Consider the following 27,972-nt stretch of genomic DNA (forward strand, 5'->3'; position numbering starts at 1 on the left):
CCATGGGCACCCACCACCTCCCCTTCTTCTCTGGGTCTCACTTGGTATCCCTTCCACACCCTCTGCTCTCAGATCTGCATCCTCCTTTCCAGGGTCCACTTTGCAGCAGGTTCTCTGGGGGCCCCAGGGAGAGGGAGGAGGGAAGCGGGGTCACTGCAGCGAGGGTTCTGGGTAATGTCCCTCCCCAGCCACACACCAGTGGCCATGAATCTTCCCTGCCCTGAACTGCCCTGAATCTCTGTCTCCTCATATCGTCACAGTGAAGGGGGTTTCGCCCAACGTTCCACGTGAAGAAATGGTCGCGGCAGGCCACGAGATTTGCCTAAGGCTAGGGAAAGTGGTGGAACGGGCATCAGAACTGGGTTTCCTGGCTCCCCATTCAGCGCTCTCAGGCTTGGATGGATGACTCTGCCGCCTGGGGCTGGGGTGGGAGACCCCGGGAAGGTGTTTTGTAGATCAGACACTCACGCCCCACTCCAGACTCTAAGAACAAGCACATCCAGTCCTTTTTTAGGTGCAGCTGAGATGGAGAAACAGCGGCTTAGGGTCCCCAGGATGATCTGCATCTAGATAAGGCATTCCTTCAGATCTAAAAGGTCTGCTGCCTCCCCTGAAAGGAAGGAGGGGGAGGCGATGCGGCCATACGGGGTGGCAGCTCAGGACCTGGGTCCTTGCAGTCTGCTCTCGGGTCTCCCCTGCCCCTCGGCTCTGTGGGAATCTGGGGGGGGTTGGCTGGAGTTCTGCAGAGGCCACACCACTTCTCACCGCTTGACGTTTCTCCCTGTGCCTGTGGTCACTGGCTTAGCCAGTTCGTGGGGCAACACGCCTGCTCTCTGTCCTGTGCCCAGGTATTCCCGAGCTGTGCCACGTCCCCCACCCTCGTTGTACAGCTGGCCTTTGCTATCACTGCCTGGTGCTCTGTTGCTTTTCCATGGATGTGAGCAGTCAGTTTCCCCGACAGGTCCCTTGATGACAGCCCGCATCATTGTGCTTCTCCCACAATGACCAGCATGCTAGAGGTCTCAATGAAAGACAGAAGGGCCTGTCCCCAGGGCCATACTCAGGAGCAGGAAATAATAAAATGTGATTTGCATATGTTTGCATAACATGAGTCACTCATTTTATCCGCCCCCCCCATCTGGCCTGCACACTGGGGGTTGCCAAGTCTTGCTCCCTGGATCACAGCATGAAGTAGAGGGAACGTATGTTTTGGGGTCAGGGTAATGGGTGTGATCTGGCTCTATTGACTGCAATTTAACCTACTGGTATTCAGTTTTCTCTTCCATAAAATGTACATAATCAGGGCTCAGCTGGTTAAGTGTCTGTCTTCAGCTCAGGTCATGATCCCAGGGTCCTGGGATCGAGTTCTGTATCGGGCTCCCTGCTCAGCAGGGAGCTTGCTTCTCCCTCTGCCCCTCCTCAATGCTCGTGCTCTCTCTCTCACTTTCTCTCCCTCAAATAAATAAGTAAAATCTTTAAGAAAATACTTCTAAAGAAAAGGGACACCATCCCCTCTCTTCTGCCTACCTCAGGGCAGCTATGACAGTCCAAGGGGAGAGTAGGGAGAGACTCTGGTAGAAACCGTGAGCACCATGAATGTCGCTTATTGCCTTTGCTGTCCTTTTCCTAGCACCGAGGTCAGCCTACCCACCTCCCCCACCAGCCCTGAAGCTGCAGCCTCTGGAGCAGCAGCAGGACGTTCATGGGGCTCTCTGTGGGCAGGGCCGGGCAGTGGGGCCCTGGACCCCGTCCGAACAGCTGCCATCTACTGAGAGAGTTCCATGTGCCAGGCACCGCGCCAGGCTTCTTAATTAGCATCCCCTCGGTTGACAAATCTATCAGATCATGTGTTAGGTGCGGCCAATGGCCTTTGTTCTAGTAGACGTGCCCTCTACAAGCTAGAAAGTGAGACGTGACCCGTCCAGCACCTCCTTGCAGCTGGGGCTCCGACTTCAAGTCACCTTCCATCAGTGAAATGCCCTGCACATAGATTTATAAGTGGAAAGAAGGAAGACGCATCCTCCTGGGCTTGCGCTGTGTGCTGCCGACCGGCAGCGTCGAGGAGAGGAAGGAGTTCTCAGCAGCAGACTGATACCCCACTGCTGGCTCCTGGGGGCGGGGGGTGAGAGACAATCACACCGAAGGCCACAGGGGTCCCCAATCCCTGGCTTGTAGGTGGAGAAACGTGAACTCAGGGGTCGAGGAGTCCAGTTCTGGCTTTCGGATGGCTCTGCTCCTTCAACACCTGAGCTCCTGGCTCCTGGCCTGCTCCAGGGGGAGGCCCTCTTGGCCCCAGGGACCCCTCCAGTCTTATCTCCTCCACATCCTTACAAGAAGCCTCAGCCCTAGCAGATGAGTGGCCCCTCATCTCCTCAAAGCCCTTGGCTTTCTCTGTTTCCTCCATTCCTCTCCTTTGTGGAAAGGCCTCCAGATCCTCGCTGAGGAAGAATGCTCCCTCCACTGTCAGGCCCAGCTCAACTCTGCTTTCTGGCACCTTTCTTAACTTGGCCAGCAAAACCTGCCTATCCCTCCAGCTCCATCTTACCCAGCTCTCCCCTTCTCTCATCCCCTGGCCTTCTTTCTTTCCCTCAATAAATGGAGCATGCCATCTTCTCTCTTGCTGCCACAGGACCTTTGCATATGCTGATCCTTCCACCTGAAGTGTTCCTCCCTCCCACTAGTTAACTCATTCTCCTCTAGTTAATCTCAGCTCAGTTTTTGCTTCCTTAGGGAAGAACACCAGACCAGGCCAAGCTCCCACATTCCATGCCTCAGAGTCTCTTAGGAGATAGACACAGTGTGACATTTAAGTAGAGGTCCCTAGGGACCCCAATCCTGTCTCTGCTATTTACAAGCTCCATGTCTTGGGGCAAGTATCTTAGCTTCCCTGTGCCTCAGCTTTCTTATCTGTAACATCTACCTTATTGGGTGGATGTGAGGATTATATGAACCAACTCACTTAGAACAGTGACTACTACAGAGCAATGGCTCAATATAGTTAACCAGTATTTTCCTTGTTGGTAACTGGTACATTCGATGTTGATTTAAGGGATAACATGCCAAATGGTCGACTCCCCCAGGGGATACAAAGCTCTGTGATGGCTAAGTTTGCTTAATATTTTTTCTGCTGCGCTGGTTAGAGCTCGGTGCCTTACAGATGTTTGTGGAAGGAAGGGATGGCTGGTAGTGGGCTGCACTGGACCTCACTGGCCCCCTGATCTCCATCCCAGAGTGTTTGGCTGGAGGGTTACCTCCGAACCCTGTAACCCAAGCCCTCTTCCCACAGACGAGCAGAAGTGGCTGCTGCTAAGTATCTTCCTGGCTTCTAATCTCACGGGGCTGGACAGCCCCCAGCCACCTCCATCTCCCTCTGGAATTGGGCTCCATCAGTAGATTGAGGGCATGGCGAAATCTCGGGCTGAGCAGCCAGTTCTGACTTGATTTTTTAAAAAAAGGAAAAAAAAGTGGCACGTCTCTTTTCTGAGTGTTGTGGAGCAAACACATTCCCACCACAAGCAGGTAAAGCTGCAGGCTTCCCTTCAACCCTGAGATGTTGCCACAATTCTCATCTCCAGGCTAACAAGTGGGACGGAGCCTTCAGCCGGCAGAGACGGGGCAAAGGGCTTGTCATCATCTTCATGATCATGGGGCCAGGGTGTTGTTCTCTCCCCAGCCTCTTCCCTGCTGGATTTCCCTGCAGGAGTCCTGAGTGGACTGAGAGGGGAGGGCTCAAGAGGGGAGAGACAGCCAGCTCGATGCCCGAGCCAGCCCCAGTCAAAGCGGGGTGAAGGGGCCCAGCAGCAGAGGCACGCAGGCCGGAGGACACTGTTGGGTGTCATCCCCCTCAGCTCCTTCTGCGGGCCAGGATGGGCTCTGGTGGATGATGTCCCACTCTGGTGAGACAGACATACCCAAGGCTCTGCAGCCAGGAGGCTGAGCCCCAGCCCACGCAGCCCCCACCAGCTGCTGGTTCTCTGATGTGTAGCTGGAGCCAGCCATAACTGAACACCTGCTGGGTGCCGGCACTGGACTAGGAAGTCGGGGGGAAGCTCAACAGCAGACGGACCTGGCCTCAGTGAGCGCTCCGCCAGGGGAGCCCCAGAAACAGGAAAGCAGGCCATCAGAATAAAGGGCAACAGATGCGCTAATTCTGTGAAGGAAGCAAGATGTGGACGGCACCTGGAAAATGCTGCCTCCCACATGCCTGCGTGGTCTCCGGAAGGAGACCCCAGAAACGCCTGACAAGTGGTTGCCTGCGGGGAGGGAAATGAGAAGCCGAAGCAGGGGGAGGAATATAACTTTCGTTATATTCTCTTTCTCCCTTTTTGAATTTTGTACTGTGCCGACCTAACCGATTCAAACAGATCAAAGCCAGACCGAGCTGAAAGGCGGCCGTGTGGGAGAAGCGCCAGAGGAGGACGTGACCCGGAGAGCGAGGCTGCCCAGCCCTGACCGTGGGGACTCTTCTCCCCAGCAGGATCTGAGGCTTCTCATCTGCCGGGGTGCATGTGTGCACGTGTGCACGCATGTGTCTGTGTGAACACACACGTGTGCGGCCAGTAATCTCTAGGGTCTTTCTTAGCCCTCACATTCTAGAAATCTGCCCTGAATTTTGCTACAGGGGTTGGCCCCAGGAGGATGCTGGCCAGTGGCAGTGGGCAGGGACTAGTTTTGAGCCCAGGTTGGAGAAACACTCGTTCTGGTCTGGGGCCACTTGGGAAAGGGGAGGTCTATGGGGACTGTGTTCTCTATGGCACCTGGCCTGTCAGCAAAGGGGTCTCCAGCTCAGGGGTGTGGGGCTGGCAGGAGCTATGTGCTGGGGTCCTAGCCCGATGGCTTTCTCAAAGCCTTCTGCAGAGCATAGACCCCTGAGACTTGACCTCCTATGAATCTGAGTCACTGGGACACATGAGCATGGTTCTCAGTGTCACCTGGAGGGCTTGTTCCACACAGATGCTGCCCCATTCCCAGGGTTTCTGGTACGACAGGTCTGGGCTGGAGTCCGGCAGATCCTGGGTGAGGCAGACTCTGCTGGATGGGGCCTCATTTCAAGGCTCACTCCATTAGACCATGGAACGGGGGATGGGAGTTGTCTCCCTCTACCCCCTCCCCCAGGCCTCAGTGTGGGCGTCCCAGTCTTTTAGGACAGGCCCTGGAAAGGTCAGGCCTGGCAGGCTCCATTCTATCCTCTCAGTCTATCTCTCCCAGCTGCCTACCTGTCACTCATGAAATCATTCATTCAGTGAAATAACGGGCCAGATTCTGTTCCTTGCAATCAAGGTGCTTATGGTCCAAGCATTAGATTCTAGTAGGTCCCCAGACCACAAAGGAGCCATGACAGGTCTGCATGAGTGTCCTCCAGAGGCCTGGCGAAGGGGTGCTGGGAGCCTAGTGGAGGAGCCGTGGACAACCTGGGAAGGCTGCCTGGAGGTGGCACCAGCCAAGGCAACATCAGAGGGCAGCAGTCACATTAACCGAGGGCTTACTGCCAGGTGCTGTGCTGAGACTCTGTCAGCACGAGCTCTTTCCCTCCTCACAGCTCCATGACCGAAACTACTGTCAGTGAGGAGACTGGCAGCCACACACCTAGCCTTAGGGGCATGTGGGGCTTCAGACCTGGAGTTGGGAGTTGTGGCCACAGGGAGGCCAAGGGCACGACATTCCCTGAGACCACACATGCACAAAGGTGGAGAGGGAGGTGGGCTTGGCTTATGTGAAGGCTTTCCCCCAAGAGAGTCTGGGTCCCAGATGGAAACACATCACCCCTCAGGGCAGCAGAGATGGGAAGGACACCCAGTTCTGTCCCCATCTGTCTAAATAGGGCAGGATCCAGGCTGGCTGCCTCCGGGGGAGGCGGGAAGAGGTGGAGGGAGGGGCCAGAGCGCAGCTGCTCCAGCCTTGAGTGCAAGCCAGATGGCAGAGGCTGCAGCGCCCAGCTCATAGGCTTCCCGGGGCCAGCGGGGCAGAGGGGGCCCAGAGCAGAGTGGCCTGAGAAGCACAGTGTTGTAGTGGGGGATTTCTGGTTACATATCTGACTGTGGTGAAGGCTAGCCCTGGACAGTGGCTGAGGCATAGGCCCCATACTCTGGCCCCAAATAATCTCTGGTAAGCTCTATGGGTCCTGGCCTCCTCAACTAGATCATAAAGTCCCAGACCGGGGGCCAACCTCATTAGGACCTTGTTCCTGCCTCTTTGATGGGGGGTCAAGAAAACCACTTATCCATGCTGAATGAGGGCTCATATAGCTCCCTGAGTCCAGAGGATTGAACTGAAGGAAATGAGCACAAGCTATAGCAAGAGGTATTCTAGTTAGACACAAGGAAGCACTGGTCTGGGATGCTGAAGGGAGTAGTAGTCTCTGATGGTCTAGCTCTTTGGTGGGGATCTCTGTCCCCTTTCTTCACTAGTTCCTCCATGCTGTCTCACCTGTGTCTTGGTTCCTTCTCTCCTTTCCTGCTGACCTTCCCCTTCCTTTTTTTTTTTAAGATTTTATTTTTTTATTTGACAGAGATAGCACAAGCAGGGAGAGCGTCAGGAAGAGGGAAAGGAAGAAGCAGGTTCCCTGCTGGATCCCAGGACCCGGGGATCATGACCTGAGCCAAAAGCAGGTGCTTAACTGACTGAGCCACCCAGACACCCCTGGCCTCCCCCTTCTGCCTTCTTTGTGTGAGTCGGCCACACCCCCCAGAATTTGTCCCAGTATTGCTGGGGGCCTCTGAACTTGGCCACACTCAGTCCAGCCAATGTTTGCTGAGCCCCATACCCGCTGAAGGTGAAAGGGCCTCTCCCAGGGAAAGCAGTGCACACACCCAGGGCAGAGCAAGGACCACGTAATGAGAAGGGAAAAGCCAGACTGATAGGGCTCAGAGACCACCGTTCCCCAGGGGCAGGGAAGGCTTCAGAGAGGTGGCAGGAGAACAGAAACAAGTGGGACAGGGGCAGTTTGGGTAGAGGGGACAGATGAGTGATGGACGGAAGCAGAGTGTGGAATATTCCGGAAATGGCAGGTAGACTGGCATGGCTGCCGAACTGGCATGAGCCAGTCTGGTGAGATAACAGGAAGGTCCTGAACCTCAAAATGAATAATTGTGCTTAACTGTGCAGGCAATAGGGAACTACTGAAGGCTTCGGAGGAAGGGCATGACATTACCTGGGCTGGGACTAGAAGGGTTTCTCGATTTAGCTCCTATCCGGGGATCTCATGAAAGGCACCCGTCCCCCATTCTGAGTTCATGGGCTTGTCAGGGGTTCCTGGGGTGGGGGGTGGGGGGAACAATTGGTGTCTCAAATGTCACCTTTCAGTGAGGCTTGTCCTGATGACCCTATTTAATAATGAAACTTCCCAGGCTCTCCCAGTCCCCCCTCCTTCTCTATTTCCCCCGGATTGATCCCCTGTCATCCTTTATGCTGCTCACTGTCTGTCCTCACCCCCATGAGAATGAATGAAGACGCCATGAAGTTAGGGCCCATGTCTATCCGTCTTGTCACTACATCTCCCAGTGCTCCACCTAACGCCTGGAATCCCAACAAATTCATTCATTCGTTGCATGAATAAAGAGGAACATAGCACCCTGCATGAAGCAGCATGGTCTGGTGTTTTCTCTCCCCGTCACTCCACTCCCAGCTTCCTGAGCTTGGCGGCACCAGCGCGGAAATCTCCGCCCAGAGCTCTGCTTCTGCCCCGCCGAGCCTTGATCCCCTGCCAGGCGTCTGGGAAGATCTGGACTGTTCCTCCTCCCCTCCCTTGCCAAAGATACCACCACTTCCCTTCATCTTGGAGCGGAGGCCAAGTGAGGAAATTTTCAACTGAGGAAAGTGAGAGACTCGCAGGACTGAGGCAGCTGCCCCGGGCAGCTTGGAAGAGCGCCTCTGACAGATGGAACAGAACCACCACAGGTCACCGAGCACCCGCCCCGCATAGGCACTGGACAGGTGCCCTGGGCATGTTGATCCATTTGGCCTCTCAGAAACCCTATGGAATGGGTTTTATTCTTCCGTTTTACAGATGGAAAAATAGAGGCTCAGAGAGACTAAGTGACATGGCACGGTCTCCCCGCCTGGTGAGGAGCCTGGTTTTGGACACGGGTCTGTCCTACTCCAACCCAGTGCCTCCTCTTCCGTGCCAGGAGCCTCTCTTCTGCTAGGGAAACAGTGGAGGTATGGGGCGTGGGGCAGGCCGGGCTCTCCGTCCGGGGCACCAGATCACAGCTGGTCTCTGCTAGCCTCGGGCTTCCCAGCCAAGCTCCAGGAGCAGAGGTTCTGGTCACCTCCCGGTGCTGAACAAGGACAAGGACATCCTGTCCACCTGGCCTGAACTCATCCAAGAACGGGAGTAATAACTGTGGGCACTGCCTGCTCTGGCCTGGGCTGGGCATCCTCTCCTCACCCTGATGGGTACCCAGAGGGCTAGAGTCCAAATGCTGCTCCCTGCCTTTGAGGCCCCTGCAGATCCAAGGGAGCCCAAACCTGCCCCTTGGGCAGAGCCAGCACCCAGCATCCAGGGCAGAGTTGGGGAGGCTGAAGAGCCTGGAGCAAATTCCCAGCTGTGGGGCTGTCCAGGGCTGCACATCCGTTCCTTGGGGACTTGGTTCCCCAAGGTGGAAACCCCCTCTCTCAGCAAACGCCACCGATTTATTATGTGTAAGGAAAATGATAAAGCTTCTGTTTTTGAGGCCCTTAAAGGACCTCATAGACGTAGTCACAGAATGGGCAACGGGGAGCCGTGGATGACTGTGGAGCAGGGCAGGAAGGGCATTACCCTGCTTCAGAAAGCAGAGTGTGGCTTTTGTCATGACCTGAGCTAACGTGTGCGAAGCACTCACTGAGTGCTGGAGGTGGTCCGAAGTGCTTTACAGATATTAGCTTTAATCCTCACAGCTCCCCTGGGGTACTGTTGCCATCCCCACTCTACAGATGAGAAGACTGACATACACAGAGATGGCAGGGCTAGTAGTGGTGGAGCTGGGACCCGAACCCTCCATGCCCCTCAGTCTGTCTTCATCACCACGATTCGATGCCGCCTCTCACAGAGATCGGAAACTGGAGGGGCAAGGGTCTGGCATGGACTGGGGCGGAGGGCATGGCCAGAGGGATGGAAGTGAGATCCTGCTCCTTGCCCTGGGGGGCCTCTCAGGCTGGACCAGGAAACTAGGAGGGAGACGTGGACATCCAGCACTTTGATCTGCACAGAAACGAACTACATCTAGGACCGCTTTTGTGGATAATGGCAACAATCCCAATCTTCTCGGCCAACAGCCCACACAGGATAACTACTTCTTTGGCGGCAAAGACATTGTAGAGACTCTCAAATGGAGATATCTTATCAGTGGGACAGCCTCCATCAATCCCCCAATCCTTTCTTGATTTTGTTAACTTTCTTACTTAAATTGGGGAGAAAGCCTCACTGTGATGCTAACTTGGCTTTAACCTCTTCTAGTTTGGGATGTCCGATCACCGCCAGCATCCCTGTCACAGAGCGGATGGGTTGCTAGGAGCCACTGGGTAGGTGGAAATAGAGGAGAGGTGACGGGGTGGGTCAGGGGAGAGACTGGCTGAGGCCAGGCAGGGAAGAGGCAGCCGAACCCGGGAAGGGCTGCCTGAGACCCTAGGGTATCCTAGACAGTTTTGACAAAATTACATCTGGTTTCTCTGAGACATTCAGCTACAACACTGTCAACAGCACTACTGGTATAAGTAAGGCTTGAGAAGTAAAAAGAGACTGAGGTGGGATATAGCACTAAGATCCCTTCCAGCTCAAAGAGTCTATGAAGATACCATCTGTCATAATCCCTTCCTGAGGAAAACACGTCGAAAGGCAGGGCACTCTTGGAAGGGATGTGTCTGGCTGCATTCTGGGCCTGTCCCAGACTGAGCTTGGCGCGGGCAGGAGCCACACGAGACCCAGCTAACCGCTCAGCCGGGGGGCGTTTCTGTGGGGTGGGGGACATCCTGACCAGAGCCAGAGTAGCCTCTGGCCCCGTTAAGGACCAGGCTGCAGGAGCCAAGATCACCTGGGACAGTGTCCTTCAGAAAGAGGACTGGGCTTTCCTGCACTCCCCATCAGGCCATGGGTTTAGGACAACTTCGGGAGAGCGCTCACCCAAGCCGTGGCTGGAGAGCCCCAGGTCACCGGCGATGGGGTGGCCGCATTTCCTAAGGCTGACAGAGGAAGCTGGTGTTAGGGTCTTAGCACTGCTGGGTGGGACGGTGGAAAGAGCACCTACCTGGACAAGCAGGTGAGGCGTGCGGCTCAGGCAGATGCCCGGTCCCTCCTCTCGATCAGTCTTCAGGTGCTTCTGAGTGGCCCAGCCTTGTCCCTGCTCGGTTCCTGACCACGACGATGGCTCCTCCAAGGCTCTGTGGCACAGGGACAACAAAGCACTCTCAGATCTCCCCAGCCTCCCTGCGGCTCCTCACCCAGCCCAGCAGCCTAAGCCCCACACGCATGTCAGCATCTCGCCAGGAGGCCTGCCTTAGGGGAGTTCTCATGGGGGGCGGGGCACCCTGGTTGACCCCCCAGCTGGCCCCCTAGTTCTGCATCCAGCTGCTCATCCTTGGGGTGGGTGAGCTGGGGAGCCACCCTTCATCCTAGGTGAGCATGAGCCTGAGGGGAGGGACCCCACAGATGGAGCAATGCCCTCAGAGTCTAAGCACTGGGGCGCCTGGGTGGCTCAGTCGGTTAAGCGTCTGCCTTTGGTTCAAGTCATGATTCCAGAGTCCTGGGGTCGAGTCCTGCATCGGACACCATGCTCAGTGGGGAGTCTGCTTCTCCCTCTGCCTGCCGCTCCCCTGCCTGTGCTCTCTCTCTTTCTCTCTGACAAATAAGTAAAATATTAAAATTAAATAAAATAAAAAATAAAAGTCCCTCCTGGTGACTTGGGAGCACCCCACTTTCCCATGTGTGGGGACTTCAGCCCAGATACCCAGACACGGCCAGCAGGGCTGAGCTGGGGAGCTCAGAGGGGCCCATATCCATCAGGGGACTTCAAGTAGGACTTCAGCACCTTTTGGTGAAGGGGGAGGCTTGCTAACATGTAGATTTACGGGCCCTACCCCAGCCCACTGAATCAGAATCTCCAGGAAGGTGCCTGAGAATGTGCATTTTAAAAGGTTCCCCATGTGGATGCATGCGAAATAAGAGTCGCTAGACTACGTGTCAGAAAAGGGCCACGACCAAGGATGAAGCTTTGACCACATGCATAAAGGGGTCATTGGTCTCTCTCCCACAAGCAGCATCACAGGAGCCCCGTCTCTGCAGACAGACTACCCAGGGGTCCCCAACAGCTGCTGAAACCTCTCCAGGCCCCCTTTCCCTGAGGACAAGATGAAGACTGGAGATGTCTCTTTGGCTCTTCCAGATCGAAAATTACAAATGTCAGAGAAGGGAAGCCCATGGAGAAATATAAAAAGAAAGTTCAGAGGGAGGCACTTAACCAGTATTCTCCCTTTCTGTTTTTCTTAACTATTCTTTTTTTTTTTTTAAAGAATTTATTTATTTGACAGACAGAGATCACAAGTAGGCAGAGAGGCAGGCAGAGAGGAGGAAGCAGGCTCCCTGCTGAGCAGAGAGCCCTATGTGGGGCTCGATCCCAGGACCCTGGGATCCTGACCTGAGCTGAAGGCAGAGGCTTTAACCCACTGAGCCACCCAGGTGCCCCTTAACTATTCTTTTTCAATTCTGAAAATAACAAGCTTATCGGGGAAAAAAAAAATCAAAGCATTCAAACTAAGGCACAGTGAAAAGTCCCCTTGTTCCCCCAAACCTCTGTCCCACTCCCAAACACAGCCACATTTCCTGTGTAAGTTTCCTTCCAAAAATTTCCCATAAATATTGACAAATACATATCCATGCCTGCATCTTTATTCTAAGCCCAGCCTGGAACAGAGTCCCGGTACTCTGTTTCGTTAGTTAACACACACACACACCCCATCTCCGCATTAACACACACCCCACACCTCACACACAGCACACACACGTTCCTCGCTTTTACAGCAGTTCACGTGTTCCACTGAAAAACGCACTGTAATTTCTGTGAGTCTACTCCTGTTGATGGGTATTTAGAGGTTGTTTCTACATTTTGCCTGCAAAAAAACATCTTTGGTTATATATCTTTGTACCTATGTGTGAGGTGAGCTGTAGGATAGAAAGTAAGGAGTTGAGGGTTACATGCATCTAAAATTCTGATAGATGTTTCCGAATTGTCTTCCAAACAGGATGAACCAGTCTGAACTGCCCCAGCCACGCACAAGAGTGCCTGCCCCCCCCCCACCCCGATACCATTTGTTATCAAATCTTTAAACTTTGCCAATACCGGGGCGCCTGGGTGGCTCAGTGGGTTAAAGCCTCTGCCTTTGGCTTGGGTCATGATCCCAGTCATGATCCCAGAGTCCTGGGATCGAGCCCCACATAGGGCTCTCTGCTTAGTGGGTAGCCTGCTTCCCTTCCTCTCTGACCGTCTTTCTGCCTGTCTCTCTGCCTACTTGTGATCTCTGTCTGTCAAATAAATAAATAAAATCTTTAAAAAATTTTTGAAAAACCTTGAAAACTGATGTCTTGTTTTGATGTGTCATTTTGTAATTATCAGAAAGAGATATTACTTTCATGTTTATTGATTGATTGGCCTTTGCATTTATTTTTCTGTGAACTGTTTATGTCCTCTCCAATTTATCTTACTGATTTTTTTAAAGCATCTTTCTTTGTTGTTGTTTTGTTTTTTTTTTTTAATTTAAATTCAGTTTAGTTAACACACAGTATATTATTAGTTTCAGGGGTAGAATTTCGAGATTTATCAGTTGCATATAATACCCAGAGCTCATTACCTCGCATCCCCTCCTTAATGCCCATCACCCACTGACCCCATCCTCCTACCTCCTTCCCCTCCGACAACCCTCAGTTTGCTTCCTAGAGTTCAGCATCTCTTATGGTTTGCTTTCCTCTCTGTTTTTATCTTATTTTTCCTTCCCTTCCCCTATATTCATCTATTTTGTTTCTGAAATTCCACATATGAGGGAAACCTTATGGTATTTGTCTTCCTCTGACTTATTTCACTTAGCAAAATACCCACTAGTAGTTCCATCCACGCTGTTGCAAATGGCAAGATTTCATTCTTTTTGAAGGCTGAGTAATAGTCCTGTGTGTGTGTGTGTGTGTGTGTGTGTGTGTGTGTGTGTACACCACATCTTCCCTATCCATTCATCTGTCAATGGACATCTGGGCTCTTTCCACAGTTTGGCTGTTGTGGACATTGCTGCTATAAACATTGGGGTGCGTGGATCACTACATTTGTATCCTTTGGATAAATATTTAATAGTACAATTGCTGGGTCATAGAGTAGCTCTATTTTTAACTTTTATTTTTTTAAAGATTTTATTTATTTGACAGAGAGAGAGAGATCACAAGTAGGCAGAGAGAGAGGAGGAAGTGGGCTTCCTACTGAGCAGAGAGCCTGTTGTGGGGCTTGATCCCAAGACCCTGAGATCATGAACTGAGCTGAAGGCAGAGGCTTTAACCCACTGAGCCACCCAGGTGCCCCTATTTTTAACTTTTTGAGGAACCTCCATGCTGTTTTTCCAAAGTGGTTGCACCAGCTTGCATTCCCACCAACAGTGTAAGAGGGTTCCCTTTTCTCCGCATCCTTGCCAACATCTGTGTTTCCTGTCTTGTTAATTTTAGCCATTCTGACTGGTGTGAGGTGGTTTCTCATTGTGGTTTTGATTTGTATTTCCCTGATGCTGAGTGGTGGTGATTCTTAAGAGGTTTTTCTAAACTGTCATAGGTCTCTTTTATTTTATTTACGACATTTTAGGCTTACAGAAATTTCTTATTTTTCTGTAGTCAGAAGAATTTCTTACTAGAGCATCTTAAGAATACTTGCCCTTGTTTTTCACTAGTACAGTTTGGGTTTTTTCTTTTCTTCATTTTAATCTTTTTTTTTTTTTTCTAGAATATATTTTGGTGTAAGGACTATAGTGGGGCCCAGCTTTATTTTTCCCCCAAGGAGGTAGAGAGTTGCCCCAAAGTCATGTAGGAATATTCTCTTCCTTCCCTCCATCCCACCATCCTTCTCTAAATTCAAAATCTCAATTTAACCATGTAGAAGGATGGACACAAAGAGCATGACCTCTGAGTCAAGTGCTGGTTCAAATTCCAGCTTCACTGGATCTAAGCAGTTACCTGACCTTCCTGTGCCTTGGTTTCCTCCTCCAAAACTGATAATAATAATAGCATTACCTATGATGAGGATTAAGTGAGTTATTTCAGGTACGGGGCTATCTGTAACAGACTCACCTGAGCAAGTTTTAAGACACATGTAGGCTACAGGCAAAAGGATGGGAGAAGATACTGTATGCAAATGAGAACCAGAAGAGGAAAAAAAATTATCTATAAAGAACTTCTCAAACTCAACACACAAGAAACAGATAATCATGTCAAAAAATGGGCAGAAGACACGAACAGACACTTCTCCAATGAAGACATACCAATGACTAACAGACACACGAAAAATGTTCATCATCATTAGCCATCAGGGAGATTCAAATCAAAACCACATTGAGATATCACCTTACGCCAGTTAGAATGGCAAAAATTAGCAAGACAGGAAACAACGTGTATTGGAGAGGATGTGGAGAAAGGGGAACCCTTTTACACTGTTGGTGGGAATGCAAGTTGGTGCAGCCACTTTGGAGAACAGTATGGAGATTCCTTAAGAAATTAAAAATAGAGCTTCCCTATGACCCTGCAATTGCACTACTGGGTATTTACCCCAAAGATACAGATGCCGTGAAAAGAAGGGCCATCTGTACCCCAATGTTTATAGCAGCAATGGCCACGGTCGCCAAACTGTGGAAAGAGCCAAGATGCCCTTCAATGGACGAATGGAGAAGGAAGATGTGGTCCATATACACTATGGAGTATTATGCCTCCATCAGAAAGGATGAATACCCAACTTTTGTAGCAACATGGAAGGGACCGGAAGAGATTATGCTGAGTGAAATAAGTCAAGCAGAGAGAGTCAATTATCATATGGTTTCACTTATTTGTGGAGCATAAGAAATAACACAGAGGACATGGGGAGATGGAGAGGAGAAGGGAGTTGAGGGAAATTGGAAGGGGAGATGAACCATGAGAGACTATGGACTCTGAAAAACAATCTGAGGTTTTGAAGGGGCAGGGGGGTGGGAGGTTTCGGGGACCCTGGTGGTGGGTATTATGGAGGGCACATATTGCATGGAGCACTGGGTGTGGTGCATAAACAATGAATTCTGTTATACTGAAACGAAATTTAAAAAAAAAAGGGATGGGAGAAGATACTGTATGCAAATGAGAACCAGAAGAGGGGAAAAAAAAAAAAAAAAAGAACCAGGGGTGGCCACACTGCCCCCAGACAAAGTAGATCCAAAGTCCAAAACTGCTGCAAGGCATAGAAGGCTATTCTAGAATGATTAAAAAGGTCAATTCTCCAGGAAGAGATGAGAATTATAAATACATGTGCACCTAACAGCAGAGCATGCAATTATATGACACAGACAGAACTGAAGGGAGAAAGAGTAACTCAACAGAAGAAGGGGCTTAATAAACCACTTGCAATAATGGGTAGACCCCCAGAGAGAAGATCAATAACGACCCAGAGAACTTGAGTATCTACAACATTATAGACCTACTGGTCCTGATACATGGATGTGGGACACCCCTTGCAAGGGCAGCGGCACACACACTCCTCTCGAGCACACTAGGACTGTTCTGCAGGCTGGGTCCCAGGCTCGGCTACAGGTGGGGGGCGTCCCACAGCTCCTGGCACGCAGAGACCACTGCATGGCAGCGATGACTGCCTCTCAGATGTGCTTGGGTCTCTGTCTACATAAAGGCTTCTGTTCCCTTGATCCGTCAGCCAGTTTCAGCATTTGACAAATCTTTATTACCATTGCTGGGCCCCCTTCTAAGTGCTGGGGAACAGAAGTGAACGGCAGCAGCCAGACTGGTTCTTACCACCTCCCGTTAGACTGACTCCTAGTCAGGTTTAACGCGTTTACTGATACTGTAAATGTTCCCTTCCGCTTTATTTTCTAAGAATCTAAAGTTTCTATGTCATAAATACCATTTTAATACTTATTAGCAGTCATCTTACTCTATTCCTTTATTATTTCTCGTAGTTTTTCAGGAGATGACCTTGTTCTTTTTTTTCTCCAGATAATGAATCTTATCGTCTACAACTTGACAAGTTGGCCTCCTTTTATAACTTCTATTTTCAAAAATTTGTATTGGAGTGTACTTCTAGAGGAATGTTAAAGAATGTTTAAGGTAAGAGTGGTCATTTTCCCCTTGTATGTGTGTATATCTATACACACACATGCATAATATTATGTTAAGCAATGTCCATCTATTCCTATTAAATAAGAGTTAAATTTGAGACCTTGAGTAGTCAAAGCAATCTTGAAAAAGAAAAGCAAAGCTGGAGGTATCAGATTTCAAGTTATATTATAAAGTGGTAGTGATCAAAACAGTATGGTATTGGCATAAAAACAGATACATAGTTCGATGGAATAGAACAGAAAACACAGAAATGAACCCTAAATTATAAGGTCAATTAATCTTCGACAGAGGAGGAATGACTACACAATGGGAGACAGTCTCTCTTCAACCAATGGTGTTGGGAAAACTGGACAACAACATGCAAAAGAATGAAACGGCACCACTTTCTTACGCTACACAAAAAAATAAATTCAAAATGGATTAAAGACATAAATGTGAGCCCTGAAGCCATAAAAACCCTAAAAAAGAGCACAGGCAATAATTTCTTATTGCAACATTCAATAGCAACATTCTTCTAGACATGTCTCCTGAGGCAAGGGAAATGAAAGCAAAAATTAACTATTGGGACCACATCAAAAAATAAAAAGTTTTTGCATAGTGAAGGAAACAAAACAAAAAGTCAACCCACTGAATAGAGAAGATATTTGCAAATGACATATCCAATAAAATGTAAGTATCCAAAATGTACAAAGAACTTATAAAACTCAATGCCCCAAAACCAAATAATCCAATTTAAAAATGGGTAGAAACAAGGGGAGATGGAGAGGAGAAGGGAGTTGAGGGAAATTGGAAGGGGAGGTGAACCATGAGAGACTATGGACTCTGAAAAACGATCTGAGAATTTTGAAGGGGTGGGGGGTGGGAGGTTGGGGGCACCAGGTGGTGGGTATTGTAGAGGGCACGGATTGCATGGAGCACTGGGTGTGGTGCAAAAATAATGAATACTGTTATGCTGAAAAAAATAAAAAAAAAATTAAAAAAAAAAATAAAAATGGGTAGAAGTCATGAATAAACATTTTTTTCAAAGAAGACAGATCCAGATGGCCAACAGACACATGAAAAGATGCTCAATATCATTCATCATCAGGCAAATGCAAATCAAAACCACAATGAGCTACCACCTCCCACCTGTCAGAATGGCTAAAATCAACAATACAATGTTGGTGAGGATGTGGAGAAAAAGAAACACTTATGCACAATTGGTGGGAATGCAAACTGGTACAGCTTTTGTGGGAAACAGTACACAGGGTCTTCAAAAAATTAACAATAGAACTACCCTAAACCCAGTAATGCACTTAATGGGTATTTACCCACAAAACCAAAAACACTAATTCAAAGGGATACACCCATCCCTTTGTTTATAGTGGCATTATTTGCAATAATCAAAGGATACAAGCAGCCCAAGTTTCATCCATAGATGAATGGATACAGAAGATGTGGTATATAGAGACAATGGAATATTATTCAGCCATAAAAAAGCATGAAATCTTGCCATTTGCAATGACATGGATAGAGCTAGCAAGTGCTATGCTACGCAAAATAAGTCAGAAAAAGACAAATATGATCTCACCCATATGTGGAATTTAAGAAACAAAACAGATGATCAAAGGAAAGAGAGAGAGAGAAAGAAAAACCAAGAAATAGACTCTTAACTATAGAGAACAAACTGATGGTTAGCAGAGGGGAGGTGGGTGGGGGGAATGGGTAAAATAGGGGACAGGGATTAAAAAGTATACTTACCAAGATGCAAGAAAATAAAATAAAGTGACAAAAACATTTAAACAACAGAGATACAGGGGTGCCTGGGTGGCTCAGTGGGTTAAAGCCTCTGCCTTAAGCTCAGGTCATTATCCCAGGGTCCTGGGACGAGCCCCGCATCGGGCTCTCTGCTCAGCAGGGAGCCTGCTTCCTCCTCTCTCTGCCTCTCTGCCTACTTGTGATCTCTCTCTCTCTGTCAAATAAATAAATAAAATCTTTAAAAAAAGTAAAATAAAAAATGAAAAACAGAGATACAATCAGGGACATATGTTGAACTTTACAAAATGCCTTTAAGCCATTTTTAGCATTTATGGAGCTGTTTACGTGAGTTTTCACCTCTTTTGACCTATTACTTGGTTCAAGATCGTCCCACTCGCTTGTGGTGCATTTGTTTTTTAAACATAACACTGTGCAATTCTATTTGTTGTTATTAATTTGTGAATTTTGCACCAGTCTTCAGAAATTGGATTTTTTTCAGTCATTTTTCTTTTTTGGTGTTGTCAGTGTTATGCTGGCTTCACAGAATAATTTGGAATCTTTCCTTCTCTGTGATCTGGTATGGTTGGTGCAGCTTCAAAAACATGTAATTAGGGGCGTCTGGGTGGCTCAGTCAGTTAAGCATCTGACTCTCGATTTTGGCTCTGGTCATGGGATCGAGCCCCAGTTCGGGCCCTATGCTGGGCATGGAATCTGCCTGGCATTCTCTACCTCTCTTATAATAAGTTATAACTCTCTCAAAATAAATTAATATTTTTTAAAAACATAGAAATAGCCTTTCCTTGGAGGTTTATAAAAATTCAAAGTTGGCTAAACCTCTGGTTTTTGGGGGGAGAGTTTTATGAAAACTCAGTTTCTCCTGTGATTATTGATCCATTCATGCTTTCTAGTTAGTTCTTCTGGGGTCAAACTGGTGATTTATATCTTCTCAGAAAACTATCAGTTTCAGTTGATTTTCAGCTGAATTTACATGTGGTCAAGCACAGTATCCTCCAAGAATCTTTCTTTTCTCTGTATTAGCGGCTATTTACCCATTTTAATGTTCCATTTTACATATTTGGCTCATTCCTACCCCAACCCCCATTAGATTACTTAGACCTTAAAAAAGTCATCCAAGGACACATGCTGTTCGAACAGTAGCCTACTGACAATGTGCATGGCCCAGAGACTGAGTAGCTGGAATCAGGGACGAGGATGAGGAAGGTAGTGGGGGAGGGGCATTCAGAAAACATTTAAAACGTGCGGAGAGCCCCTGCACATGTGCCCTGGCCTTGAACATCCCACATCTCCTTTTCACAAGTCCCCCTCACCCAGTAACACGTGACAACTCCTACCCTGTCTTCAACCCCCAACTGCCACCTCCTCTTGGAACCTTTCCTGGCTTCCCCGGGAAAAGTCAATGCCTTTCCTCTGACATTCAAGTTTACTTTTTTTTTTTAATTTAAAAAAAGTTTTTTTCAGATTTTATTTGTATGTAATCTCTACACCCAACGTGGGGCTTGAACTCACAACCTCAAGATCAAGAGTCTCAGGCTTCCATTGACTGAGCCAGCCAGGTGCCCCTAATTTTCAAAACTTAAAAAAAAATTTTTTTATTTAGGGGCGCCTGGGTGGCTCAGTAGGTTAAAGCCTCTGCCTTCAGCTCAGGTCAGGATCCCAGGGTCCTGGGATAGAGCCCACATCAGGCTCTCTGCTCAGTAGGAAGCCTGCTTCCTCCTTCCTTCCTCTCTCTCTCTCTCTCTGCCTGCCTCTCTGCCTACTTGTGATCTCTTTCTGTTAAATAAATAAAATCTTTAAAAAATTTTTTTAAATTTGAGAGAGAAAGCACACAAGCGAGGGGAGGGGCAGAGGGAAAGAGAGAGAAGCAGACTCCCCGCTGAGTGGGGAGCCAGATACGGGGCTCAGTCCCAGGACTTGGGGATCATGAGCTGAGCTGAAGGCAGATGCTTAACCAACTGAGCCACCCAGGCATTTCATAATTTTGAAAACCTTTAAACACAAAAAATTAAAACAATAAAACCAATGGAATTAACTCGTGTTCACATTCTATCATTTTTACCTCAGATCTTTTTTGTTAAAAGCAGCATTACTCGGAAATTAAAAGTCCTTCCTTCCATCCACCAGCACCAGCTCCTTCTTCCCCTTGCCCAAGACCACAAGTGCGAGTCTAGTAGCTACTGCAACATGTCTGTATCCATAAATCACAAACAATTTTGTCTGTGATTGCCACGGAAATGAAATGTTCCTGAACGGTATTATTTGTCAATTTCCCATTTCTTGCAATACTGTTTGAGATTTATTTATGCTAATACCAATCGCGCGCTTGTTTATTGAGGTAGAAGTTACAAAACATAAAATCTTCCAATTCTGTGTGTTTTAACTGCTGCGTAAGATCACATTTGTAGTTGTCTGCTCCATCACTGTAGACACTGAAGACACTGATGTGGAGACCTCTTTTGTGCTTCCAGCCTTACTGCCCTAGATATCCTTGGAGCTGTCTCCTCCAGTACACGTATGAGTTTCTCGAGGTAATTATACACCTAGATGCGAAACTGTTGGTCATAAAGTATGTACAGTTGCAGCTTTGAATGTCATTGCGGAAACCTCCCCAGTGCTTCGTCCCACCGTTACTCCAGCATTTCTGCAGCTGTCGCCACGATCAGTTGACTTGCCCACCTGCCTCCTCCCCCACAAGTTACCAGAGGGCATGTGTGTGACTGGCACTCAGTGAACACTTGATAAATGTCAGGATGAGCTCACTGTCTAGCACAAGAGACAGATGCTAATGGGACAAGTGCATTAAAGGCTATGAGGCCTCTCCTGGCAGGGATCCAGGGAAGGCTTCATGGAGGAGGTGGCATGGGAACCGGAGTTTGAAAGGCAGGGAGGGTCTGACTGAATGAGGCTGGAGATGACGGAATGACTGGGCTGGGAGGAGGGGGTGGGTCAAACGGCCTGGGCACCTTGGATGTGACCGAGTGGTGGTTCTTAGCTGAACAGAGGGGCGAGCATGAGGGGGGAGGAAGGGTAGAGAAGCCAGCGTGTGTATTTTGTAAAATCTTCAGGGTGATCTGATCCATCCCTGCTCCATGCAGGAAGAGACTTGAGCCAGAACAGAGTGTGTGGGAAGGTGAAAGGAAGCAGGAAGACAGGCTGGAAAAGGTAAGTGGGTCTAACCCAAGCTCAGTCTCCAATGGCAGGCTCTGGGAAGCCAGTAAGAAGTGACCAGGTCAGAGATGGGCTCAAAGATGACTCACCTGATAAGAGACAAATCGCTGGGGTACCCAGGCCCTGGAGTAGGAGTAGGTCAGAGAGCCTGTCCCCCCCCACCTCCACCTCTCTCCTCCCTCTGTCTCTGGGGATGGATCAGGTCACTGGGCCTGGACTTCTGCCCCAGACCCACAGCAGAGTGCTGGGACTCAGCCCCTCTGCGTCCTCCGCTTTGCAGTCCTGTGAGCCCAGGCCGTTGCTGCCTGTCCCCTCCATTCTATCTGCTCTAGGCAGGTGTCAGGCCAGGGGGCTGGGGATACCCTCCGTGAAGCACGAAGCCAGGGCCCCTGCATTGAATCTCGTGCCCTGGCCTAGCTCAGCCCATCTGATCAAGCCTGCAGTGCGTCCTGGGGCCTGAGGTGATGGTGGGGTAGGAGTCCTGTCCTTCCGTATTCCCTGCAGTCCTTTAGCAGAGCCCAGCTCTGGGCACCTGGCCCAGAGTGGAGGGAAAGGGGAGACACGCACGACCTTCGCTTCCAAGTCCTTTTGTCTTAAGCCACTTCAGCAAAACCACCAGCAGCGGGGATAGCAGGTGAGCGGAGGTTGTCAGCCATGCTCGGGAGGAGGGGCACTCCTTGGGAGTCACACAGGCCTGGACCTGCTCTGGGTTCAGCTGCTCTGGAGCCGGTGAATGTACGTTCGGCTGTGTGTGGTTGTGGCTGTTAAAACCTCTCTGAGCCTCAGTGTTCACATCCATCAAGTGGGCCACTCACACCTGCTCTGCCCCTCCCCCAGGAATAACAAAGAATGTGAGGTCATTCAGTGGCACCAGGACCTCAGGGCAGGGACACGGTTCAGGCTGTCGTTCCACTGCCTGAGCAGCTCTCCCCAGAGCCTGGCTGCGTTTGCAGTTCTGGGCACGTGAGCTCCCAGTCCAGAAGGGCTCCAGTCCTACCGAAGGACAGACGTCCCCCACGCCTGTCCCCCATGCCCCACACACACCCTCTGGTTCTGGGAAGACCCCGCCATCTGCCCGCTCTTTTGGAGGGAACAGCTCAGTTCAAACAGTGCCCAAAGCTGTCCACACTGTTGGTCAACCACTGCCACCAAAACGTGGCCAGCCTGCCCAGAGACCCCAGACAGCCACCACTGAGCCGGTAAAGGGGGGAGCGCATGGAAAGAACAGGGTTCCGGGTCCCTAAGCACACGCAGGTATGCCCTCCTTTCTGCTTCCTGCCACTCCTCCCAAACCTCCACCCCGGGGGGCTGGGCTGGCCCCCTGTGGCGGGGATTATCTCACCAGGTTGTGAACAGAACACTCAGAGAAAGAAGTGAAAGGAGCAGATAATGAAGAGGGTAGAAACTTGGCTCCCACGTGCCCCCAGACAAGGTGTCTGTGTGTGCCTTGTCCCTTGTGCTCCACGGCCCCCAGCAAAACCAGTTGCTGTCCCCAGGGGCTCATTTGCCCTCTGCAGCATTTCCAGCCTAGGGTCCCATCACTGCCACTCAGACACCTGAGGCGCTGAGGCCCCCATGTCAAAGCCCAGCACACGGCCACATCCCCAGCCAGGCAGCCACAGGCACATCGTGCCCATCTGTACCTCCAAAGACCTCAGGATGCCCTTCTCTTTTGACAGGATCCTATGGCCTGAGGCCAGTGTCCCTCTCATGGGGCACAATTCTGGGAAGACTGGGCTGATCTTGTCTTAGGAGTGCTTGTGCAGAACAGCAGGATGGAAGGGTGGGGACGACAGACCAGGGGATCCCAGGACACTTGGATCCTGGTTTTGCAAATGGCTACAGGCTTCAGTTCCCTTTTGGAACAATCCGAATCACCAGGAGGAGGCAGGGGGTGACTGTGGGCATCCCCCTGCCCCCGCCACCCCACCCCTGCCTCTCCATGTTTCCGCAGCCACGGGTGCTGGGGAGTAACACGGCAGCTTGGTTGCCTTCCCTGCCCTAGAAACACAGGACGCAGGGGTCTGGCCACAGGTGTTCTTTGTAAGAGCTGCCTCAGTTTGCCCAGGGGGGTCTAGACACATCTATGACAAAGACACACAGTACCCCATGAGCTGCCCAGTTCTCATCCTAGCTCCCCTTGGAACCCTGTTCTGCATGAGTTGCACCAGCCAATTATGGCAAGAACGGGAAGTCCAGTCCACAGCACCCAAGCTGATAGGTGAGTAACCCAGGAAAACCGTGGCTTTCCCAAGACAGAGAGAGGACACAGGGCCCTGCCCCAGGCTAAACAGTGCTTTAAAGCTGCTGATCTCACGTCCTCAGAGCATTGTCATTACAGCCGTTCCCAGAGTGAGCCTGCCTGAGGCTCCAAACGCTGGGCGGTCTCCTGCACTCTGGACACTGCGTGCAAACAGCTCCCCAGGACTTTATGCCCATCATCTCCGCGGTTCTTCCACCAGCCGCTTCCCAGGAAGAACCAGAGGAAAGACAGTGTCCCTGGGCTGTGACAGGCAGTGGGGAGGTTACAGACTGTCAGCAAGGTCCACAGGGCCCCCGGTCACCAGTGCTTGGCTGTGGGGGAGTTCTATTAAATATCACAGGGGCCAAAACACAACCCCAGGTGCATGAGGGAGGGACGGCCTGCCTTCCAAGCCTTCGAGGAGTGCCCTAGACTGTCCACAGGGGAGAGGGCATCCCCCAGAGAGGGAAGAGCCACATTTTCCCCCAAGAAAGCTGGAAACAGACAGCTTCGATCTACACCAGTGTCCAGGAATAGCCCTTCCCATCTGTAATAAATGGGTGACATGTTTCCAACGCCCTTTGACCCAGCTGGGGAAGGTGTTTTCGTGCCCAGCTGTCAGGTAGGAAAACCAACGGCAGGGGGCCAGCCAAAAAGGGCTCTGGTCCAGAACCTATGCCATGCTTCTCCACGAGTGGTTCCTTTCCAGGAGCCTCTCCGCAGCCTGACCCTGCCTCTGCTGGCTGGGAGGGACACATCACCAACTTCTCAGGATGGGGCAGTGGTCCTTGTTCTGGAGACCGTCAGGGCATCCCAGCAGAGGAACTGGACACCAGATAGGTCCTCTTCTCTCTCTGGCATTGTACTGTCACCCCATGGGCAGCTAGTTCTGATCTGGTTTACTGGGAACCCCATCCCTTCCCACAGGTCCCCCTGGTGATTAACTGGTGATCCCCCCCGCAGCCCAAGCCGTGCTGCAGAATCACCAGGGCCCAGCTTCTGGGGCTCTGTGCGCAGGGGCTGTGTCCGAAGAGCCCCGCTCATGCACCAGGAACAAGGTAACTCCCCTTTCACTCAGAATAAGGCCGGGCTGGGCAGGAACCGCCATCCTGCCCTGCAGTCCGAGGGGCGATTGAAGCCACTGGCCCTGTGGGTCCTCTCCCAGCTGTGGCCACAACAGCTGGCACCCGGACAGGAGGGAGAGGTGCACTTGCCCCAAGAGCCCCACGGAAACTGTCCCCTGTGGAAGCACGATGGGAAGGGAATTGAGTGACTTTGTCTCTCCTCTTCTAGCTGCTTTCTTTCTAACTTGAAAACATCTTGTAAAGGAGGAGAAAATGCTAGAGCTGTCCCCTCTGACTGACAGCCGCCTCCACCCCTCAGGAGGCACTCAAGGCCTCACACTACCAGGGATGGTGGCTGTGGGAGGAGAGGAGAGAGGAAGGGGCCTCATCCACACCCCTGTGCTGGGCCAGGGGAGTAGGAGACCTGTGTGTAGGTGAGAGACCTGGAGCAACTCTCTGCACCCTCTGTGCCTCAGTTTCCTCACCTGCACCCTGGCGCTGGCTGGCTTTAGCTCTAAGGTAAAATATAGCTCTCTCCCTACCTCAGTTTCCCTTGAGAGAAAGGCATCTGCTTCAGACAAAAGGAGGACAAGGTGAATTTGGGAAGAGTTCACCTCCAAGAGCCACAGAACCAACAGTAGTCCATTTCTCCAGGGGACAGGTGTTGGGGAGAGAGCAAGGGTGAGATGCTACACCCCAGGGGTGGCGTCGGGAGAAGGCCATCCTACCAACATGGTTCCTTGGCCTCTTTTCCAGTGAGACGCAGGCCGTCAGAGGAGAAAGTCCATCTCCTCATCCCCTTCGCACAGCAGCCTGAGAACTTGAAGGTGGCTTTCAACAAGGCCAGTACAAGGACTGAAGCCTAGAACTGGGCTGCCCCCTCAGGGCTTCCTTTCCAGAAGCCAACTCTCCCTCTCTCCCAGAACCCACAAGGAGATAGAGGCCCACAGTCCCCTCTGCTCAGATGAGAGTTTTTCATGAGCGATTTTCTCCTGTCCCCAGACAACTCTTATCCTTGCAGTGTTCACACCCCTAACACCCGAGAGCCCCTGCAGAAGTTGTAACCTCCTCCATTCTCAGGGATGGGAAAAGAGGGCCCTGCAGTGGGGGTGTTCATCCACCCCAAATTGGACCAGGAGCCTGGAGAGCAAGATTGGCCCTTGCCCCTCCAGAGAGCATTAGATGGTCAAGGCAGTGCCTGGGAGGACAGCTCTGTAGGACCTGCTAAGTGACCTCAGTGAAGCCACAGCACCCCCCCCCCCGCCTCAGTTTCCCCAGGTCCTACACCCAAATCCAAAGTTTCTCTCTCAAGGCCAAGAGAGGGATGGATGCAAGAACCTTTCTCTGCGAGCATATGAGAAAATGTGGCATCCTCTAGTCCAGGGGGCCCAGGAGCCCAGCCCACCAACCAGTACAGAATGAGACCCCTACCCGGCAGCAGCAGCGGTGACGCTGTCGTAACTCATAACGGTGCAGTAGACTGCGGGGGGTGGGGGAGCGCACCCCCTCCCCTCCCCTCCCAGCCCAGCCCAGCCCAGCCCAGCCCAGTGAGTGGGCGGCACAGCCCTGGGGAATCCCTGGGTGGGGGTACTCTGCAGAGGCAACCCATCTGGCTGTCAAGCAGGCGGAGGTTGGGGTTAGGGGTGGGAGGGTGAGGGGAGCCTCCCGCCCCCCCCCCACCCCAAACCCAGCGAAGACAGTCGACCAAGCTACGGCCTTCCCTGGTGGGCAGCTCATTCCACCCTTCCCTGGGTCCAGGCCGGCAGCCAGCCAGCGTGCCAAGGGACTGTGGCGCAGTCTCCCCCACCCCCACCCCGCCCAGTCGAGGTCCCGGAAAGCAAAGAGCAAGCAGTCCCTCCCCGCCCCCTCCCCCGTCCAGGACCCGGATTCCGCGCCCCTTCTCCCGGCCTGATCAGTCCTGGCTCACACCACCCGCGTGCTCACCGCATCTGCGCTTGGGCGTCACGGCCCAGCCGCAGGCAGGGTGCCCCGGCCGCCGGGATACGGTGACAGGCAGCACGCTCCTTACCTGGGAGGAGACAGCCAGCCGGTCCTCCTCGCGGGCCTGGTGAAGCCAGCCCCACCTGGCAAGGGACTGTCAGCAAATTCCCCTCTGCATCACCGCGGGAGCGGCATCCCGGCTCCTCCCCGGCTGGAGCCAAGCTTGGCTCCGCCCCAAAGCTGCTCCGACCCACCGGGGAACCCAGGCTGGATAATCATATACAAAGGCCCGGGCTCCGCCTCAGAGACCCCGTCTCTACCAGGAACCATCTGCAAACTACCCTCGCAAACGCACAAGGCTGCCGGTCCCTGCGGCCATGGCTCCGGCTCCCTCTGATGCCGGGGGGCCTCGGAAGCTGTCTTGCCGCTCTCCGCCCACCCTACAACCTCACCCCTACCCCAAGCTCTCCTCTGAGGCGTGTCTTCCTTCCGAACCTCCCCACCCGTGCCAGCCAAAGCAAGAAAAGATGCACAACGACACAAAGGTAGCAGGGTTCTGCCCCGCCCTGGGACCGGCTCCTGGTACCCAGCAACTGGTACTCCCTCCTTCTTCCCCAGCAGAGAAAAGATCTACAGATTGGCCACAGCCCTGCCTCGGAGGCCCAAAGGAGTGGGCTGGGTCCTTTGCAGTTGGCCTGGGCCACTGTCCCCTTCCTGTCTCCAGTTTCATCAAAGTCCTGGCTATTGGGCTAGAGACGCTACTTTGGGCCCTGGAGGCAGGTACCCGTTTTTGAACCCCCAAAGAGCCGTATGCAGAGTAAGGGGTAGTAGGGAACTCACTCTCTCTTTCCCAGACAGGGGCCCGCCCAGGCACGTTTATTTTATAGACATTATCCCGTACTATCAGTATAATGGCTAATGGGTGAGGAGAGCGGAAAAGGGACTGTCTACAGTTTTATAAGGGTAAGATATTGATCATTAGGAGTTATTAGCAATCAGATGAGAAGACCTTAGAGGAAGCAGCTGAATACAAGGTACGAGATGTTGCAGGGAGGGGAGCTGTGCCTTCCGGGGGTGTTTCTCAGCCAGATAAATGCAAGAGCAGCATTTAAGAACTCCAGCTGCCTGGATTCGAATCCCCGCTGGGCCATCTAAATATGGGGCTTAACCTCTCTGAGCCTCATTCTTTGCATATGTAAAATGAAGGAAATAACAACAACATTGGAAGGCCATTATGAGGATGAAATGAGATATTGTGCACCAAGTAGATGCTCAGTGAATATTAGTGGTTGTTGCCATCGTTACCGTCCTGGGTACTGGCAGGAGAGAGAGAAGCCTGAACAGAAGCAGCTTGTTGTCTCTTTCCTCTGCTTCCTCATTACAGAGCTAGTGTCTGACCTCAGGGTGAAAGGACTAAGGGCCTTATGTAATGGGGCTTTAGAAAGGCCCAGTGTTAAGTGGAAAGAACATGGTCTTCAGACGCAGTTGAACCT

At 51.3% G+C, this 27,972-nt stretch overlaps 1 protein-coding gene across 4 annotated transcripts in view; it reads right to left on the reverse strand.

Annotated features, from left to right (window-relative positions):
- The window catches only part of TMEM63C (transmembrane protein 63C), a 72,702-nt gene extending 45,897 nt beyond the window's left edge, over window positions 1-26,805 (reverse strand). For 2 of the 4 annotated variants that reach the window (XR_007128882.1, XM_047738805.1), the window contains exons 1-2: window positions 26,559-26,805; window positions 10,224-10,346 (exon numbers count right to left, since the gene is read on the reverse strand). The gene's annotated coding sequence lies outside the window, so the exon portion shown is untranslated. Of the gene's footprint in view, window positions 1-10,223; window positions 10,357-26,482; window positions 26,517-26,558 lie in introns of those variants that run through there. The other 2 variants (XM_047738807.1, XM_047738806.1) reach the window with 2 other exon arrangements.
- Window positions 26,806-27,972: the final 1,167 nt, after the last annotated feature.

Source organism: Lutra lutra, chromosome 7, assembly GCF_902655055.1.
Source record: "Lutra lutra chromosome 7, mLutLut1.2, whole genome shotgun sequence".
In the NCBI taxonomy this organism is placed as follows: domain Eukaryota; kingdom Metazoa; phylum Chordata; class Mammalia; order Carnivora; family Mustelidae; genus Lutra; species Lutra lutra.